Source organism: Ovis canadensis, chromosome 2 (assembly GCF_042477335.2).
Source record: "Ovis canadensis isolate MfBH-ARS-UI-01 breed Bighorn chromosome 2, ARS-UI_OviCan_v2, whole genome shotgun sequence".
Classification (NCBI taxonomy): Eukaryota; Metazoa; Chordata; class Mammalia; order Artiodactyla; family Bovidae; genus Ovis; species Ovis canadensis.
The window spans coordinates 65,301,454-65,307,453 of record NC_091246.1 but is presented as its reverse complement, the minus strand read 5'-3'; positions in this window follow the sequence as shown (position 1 = coordinate 65,307,453).

The window sequence follows — 6,000 nt, the reverse complement described above, 5'->3', positions numbered from 1 at the left end:
GGGCCACTTAGATAAAATGCATTTCTGATAATAACATTTTTTTCTGGGAAAAATCCCCAGTTAAATCAAGGGCAGTAGTTTCTCTCGAGTTCACAGAGTCTTCTTTGCCTTTAGATCAAAATAATCCACATGCTAAGGTGGCACATCTTGGATAGGCCTGTTCCAAATGCCTACAATATCTTATAAAAGAACTAATAAGACACTACAAGAATAGATACCTTCCTTTTAAATATGTGAAGATATTGAACATGCATGAATATGCAAGATTTCCCAGCAATCATACTGAAAGTTATCACTTTTTTCTTTCTATCTTTCTTTCTTTCTCTTTTCTTTCTTTCTTTCTTTCTTTTTTTTTTTTTAGCTGCTTGGCTTGTGAGATCTTAGTTTTCCTGACCAGGGATAGAATCCTGGACCCCTGCAGTAGAAGCCTGAGGTCCTAACTGCTGCACCACCAGGGAAGTCCCCCCAAACTACTATTCTCCCATGTAGAATAACTTTTAAAAACACACTGACATAGATCTTAAGAATGACTCATATTTTTGGTGGGAGTGCTGAATAATTACAGTGTGATGCATTTGAAAAGAAAATATAAAGAAGCTGGAGGAATAGACCTGTATTTTGGAGGACATGACCCTCCTAACAGATACACACCAACATTTGTCCTGCACAAAGGAATAGAAGAGGACTCTAGCACATGTGGATGGTTTCACCTTTCCAGCAGCATCTCTCAACTAGTTTTGTATATGATGAAGATGCTATTTTAGAACTGAGTTAAAACTGCAAACTGCTGAAAAGTTTAATGCATGTACACAATAAACTTGTGGATCCACTATACGTATGAAAGAAAGAATTTGAAGGGGATTGGAGCAAAATTTTGCTTGAATAAGCAGAATACTTTTTATAAGAAGTAGATGAAGTTCAGAGAGGCAGTGTGATGAAACATGGGGGATTTCTAAAACTGTCATTTTAAAAAATCCAATATCCATATGTTAAACAAATGCTTATTTAGAATGTATCTATTTTACACTAGCATTTATGAGTTAGCTTTCATGACTGATCAGACATTTATTATACATTGTTGTTACTGTTGTTTAGTCACTAAGTTATGTCTGACTGTTGGTGACTCCCTGGACTGTAGCCTGTCAGGCTCTTCTGTCCATGGGATTTCCCAGGTAAGAATACTGGAGTGGGTTGCCATTTCCTTCTCTTGAGGATCTTCCTGATCCAGGGATCAAGCCTGAGTCTCCTGTGTTGGCAGGTGGATTCTTTACCATTGAGACACCAGGGAAGCTCTTATTATAAATAAATATCTTAATTACAAATAAATGCTATTACACATAGTCAGAGACTATGAAAAAGCACAGAAGTGAAATTTCTGAAGTATAATAAATTTTAAAAGTCACTTTAAAGGTACAGCAAGCCACGGTAGTGTAGCAGTTCAGCAGGCAGGGAGGCAGGCTAGGGTCCATGGGTCAGGAGTTCGAATCCCAGGCCAGGCAGGCAGGCTAGGTAGGCGGGTTAGGCAGGCAGGCAGGCTAGGATCTTAGGGTTAGGGCGTTTGCTGACTAAGGTCTGTCTAGTCAAGGCTATGGTTTTTCCTGTGGTCATGTATGGGTGTGAGAGTTGGACTGTGAAGAAGGCTGAGCGCCGAAGAATTTATGCGTTTGAACTGTGGCGTTGGAGAAGACTCTTGAGAGTCCCTTGGACTGCAAGGAGATCCAACCAGTCCATTCTGAAGGAGATCAGCCCTGGGATTTCTTTGGAAGGAATGATGCTAAAGCTGAAACTCCAGTAATTTGGCCACCTCATGTGTAGAGTTGACTCATTGGAAAAGACTCTGATGCTGGGAGGGATTGGGGGCAGGAGGAGAAGGGGAAGACCGAGGATGAGATGGCTGGATGGCATCACTGACTCGATGGATATGAGTCTGAGTGAACTCTGGGAGTTGGTAATGGACAGGGAGGCCTGGCGTGCTGCGATTCATGGGGTCACAAAGAGTCGGACACGACTGAGCGACTGAACTGAACTGAACTTAAAGGTACAAATTCTGTACATCAAATACTATTTAAGATATAACTCCAGTGACATAATATAATAGGTGTATAATTTTAAATTATATGTAGACACTCCAAGCCTTTCAGGTATTAACTATCACTGCAGACTTTTGGAATGAATCTTCACATTTTCTCTACATTATACACAAACCTTTTCTACACAGTTGCTTTAGTCATTTTTCTACAATGGCATTTGGACATTGAATATATTGTTGGTAAGGGAAATCTGAAGATAATACTTAAAAGTATAGTTTATGTCCTTTTGAAAAGTATAGTGCATATGTGGCTTCATCTTCTTATTTAGCTTTTTTTTTTTTTTTTTTTTTAGTTCTACCAGTTTATTGCCACCAACCCATCCCCTTCCACCCTCATGCACGCAAGCTCAGTCATGTACTGGACTGCAGCCCACAGGCTCCTCTGTTCATGGACTTTTCCAGGCAAGAATTACTAGAGTGACTTGCTATTTCCTTCTCCAATACCATTTTTAAAAGAAATGTGTCCTTAATATAAATAGCTTGGTTTTTATGAGCTTTATATTAACATCACACTAAGCAAATTCTGAAGAAATTTATGATTATTGTTAAACTTCATAATGATTAACTTTATTCCTTTTTTATGTTGAAAAATGTCTAAAAGGATAATATGATGAAGTATACATAAAAGGAATATTGTAAACTATTTTAGACTGCCATAGAAATTTGCATTTTAAATTACAAATATAAGTATATTGCTTTCTACCTAACTCAAATAAAGTTCATAATAAATACAGAGGTAGGTGGAAGATCTTAGGTGCTATAGAATGATTTCTTTGAGTACCCAAAGCCATCAGCAGTCAGATTCTCTGTCCCCTTTCTGGAAATGCTCTGCTCTCCAGGAGAGGGCACCATTGCCTATCAGGCAAAGAGAGCCAAAGGCTTATTATTAAGTACTTCTGCTTCTAGCTCTTGGTTTCTTTCTCTGAAGTAATAACCCAGCCAGTGTGGGTATGATTGAGGGTAGGTTGCCACAGCACCTGTGTGGAACTTCAAGCTCTTCTAAAAATGCCCCTGATCTTTTCAACACCTAGAAGATCCTGAGTTCAGCCTTATCCCTGATGAGAAAACAGAATATAATTATAATTGAATGACTGTTTTTACGGGCGGTGACAAAATGGATAAACAGTGAGAGTTGAGGACATATCTTTGAAGTAGGTCACGCAACAGAAGTCGGACAAGGCCTGGGGGTCAAGAGACCGGGTTCTCTTTTCAAGCTAGACCAGTTCCTGAATAACTTTGTACAAATGAAGGAACCAAGTTCTATATACTAGAAGTTTTGCCTTGGCTTTTAATATTCATGCTCAATGTGAGGACTCATATTTTTTTTTACTTTGCTGTTATAATTATGAAAATTTGTATTTCTATCATTTAAATATTCATTAAATATTTGATATGGAAGAATGCATTCATACTTTTTATATTCATTTTATTCATAGATTTAACTACAGCTACCATTCACAATGTAATATTAATATAATTCAGAATTACCTAACTGATTTTTAATCTGGCAGAAGACAGACAACAATGGCTGAATATTGCAGAAATTTGCAAACTTGTGCATATTCAATTCAATATTTCTTTGAGACTCTCCTAAAAATAGGCATGCAATGCTTCAAGATAAAAATGCTCATATTTCCAGAGGCAGAATTTTATATGAAGGGGAAAAAACCCACATTGTTGAAGTGTTCAAAATATTAGACAAAATGTAAGGGCTGGTACATAATAATAATAATATTTTCTTCCTATTTATTCATAACATTATTTTATGAGTGATGGCTGCAATTGAAGTAACTCTCTCTAGCGCATAAGTCTAACCTGAAAACAATAGGACCATCTCATGTCCTTGTTCATTACACTGTCATGTCTAAAAGAAAGACCAATCTTGCTCCAGCGAGCAACCAAGAGTTATATAGATCTTAACTCTGGGTCTCATTGCACAACACAGAGCAAACCTTTACAAACATTTTCCTTAGTAAACACCCACCTATTCTTTCCTTTTCCCCAGTGTCAGTTGCTTAAACTTCTTGAATCATTCTCCTTAAAACACTCACCATTCCAGCCTTCCTTCTCAATTCTCCTCTTCCCTATTTTTTCTTTCTTTGAGTAGTTCCCTGTGCTTGCTTCTATAGCAATAATTCAGTTTTTTCTCCAGCATTGCATCTTTTCCATTCCCTCTCTCAGCAAAAGACGTCCCTTGGGAAGCGAAGAAAAGGGGAATAGTGTATTTCTATCTATACCACCTAAGAAGTGATGGGGGGAATTCCTTGGTAGTCCAGTGGTTGGGACTCTGTGCTTCCACTACAGGGAATATGAAGACTCATATTTCTTTTACTTTGCTGTTATAATTAGGGGGCATGGGTTCGATCCATGGTTGGGGACCTAAGATCCAACAAGCTGCTTGGTGCAGCAAAAAAAAAAAAAAAAAAGATGGAAATATCATACTGCCAAAAAGAGAAGGGAAAAAACAGAAGAAAAAGAAACTACTTCTATAAAGAGATACTTTGCAAAATGATGTTTGCTTTAGTTAGATTTGACATCAGCTAAATTTGATACCACCTGGCTAAACTGCTTTATCAAATCACAAATAGAGTCAGGAACTCCTTGACCTGAAGAGATCAATAATTCCAAATCCACCATTTTACAGATCAGAAACTGAGACTCAGAATTGGGTTGTCCAAAATTCCCTCACTGGTCATAAAGGTGGGATCAGAATTCAGATCCATTGATCCCTCCCTCTTTTGTCCATTTCAACATATTTTCTTCAGCTAAGGGTTTAGGTGAAGAATTGCCAACATTCGCTGGATTATAGAGAAGACAAAGGAATTTCAGGAAAACATCTATCTACATTCCATCAACTATGCTAAAGCCTTTGGCTGTGTGGATCATGACAAACTGTGGAAAGCTCTTAGAGAGATGGGAATACCAGACCATCTTACCTGTCTCCTGAGAAATCTGTATGCGTGTCAAGAAGCAACAGTTAGAACCCTATATGGAACAACTGACTGGTTTAAGAGAAAGGAGTACAACAGGGCTGTTTGCTGTCACTCTGTTTGTTTAACCTACATGCTGAGCACATCATGGGAAATGCTGGGCTGGATGAGTTACAAGCTGGAATCAATATAGGCAGGAGAAACATCAACAACCTCAGATAAGTGAACAAATGAATGATACTACTCTAATGGCAGAAGGCGAAGAGGAACTAAAGAGCCTCTTGATAAGGGTGAAGGAGGAGAGCGAAAGAGCCAGATTAAGACTAAATATTAAAAAATCTAAGATCACGGCATCCAACCTCATTACTGCATGACAAATAGAAGGGGGAAAGGTGGAAGTAGTGACAGATTTCCTCTTCTTGGACTCCAAGATCACTGTGGACAGTGACTGCAGCCATGAAATCAGAAGACGATTGGAAAGTGACTACAAACCTAGACAGTATGTTGAAAAGAAGAGACATCACTTTGTCGACAAAGGTCTGTATAGTCAAGACGATGGTCTTCCCACTGGTCACATATGGTTGTGAGAGCTGGACTGTAAAAAAGGCAGAATGCCAAAATATTGATGCCTTTGAACTGTGGTGCTGGAGAAGGCTCCTGAAAGTCCCTTGGACAGCAAGGAGATCAAACCAGTCAATCTTAAGGGAAATCAACCTTGAATATTCCCTGGACTGACTGATGCTGAAGCTGAAGCTCCAGTATTTTGGGTATCTGATGTGAACAGATGACTAACTGGAAAAGTCCCTGATGCTGGGAAAGATTGAGGGCAGAAGGAGAAGAGGGCATCAGAGGATGAAGTGGCCAGATGGCATCACTGATGCAATGAATATGAACTTGGGCAAACTCTGGGAGGTGGTGAGGGACAGGGAGGCCTGGTGAGCTATAGTCCATGGGGTCGCGAAGAGTCGGGCACGACTGAGT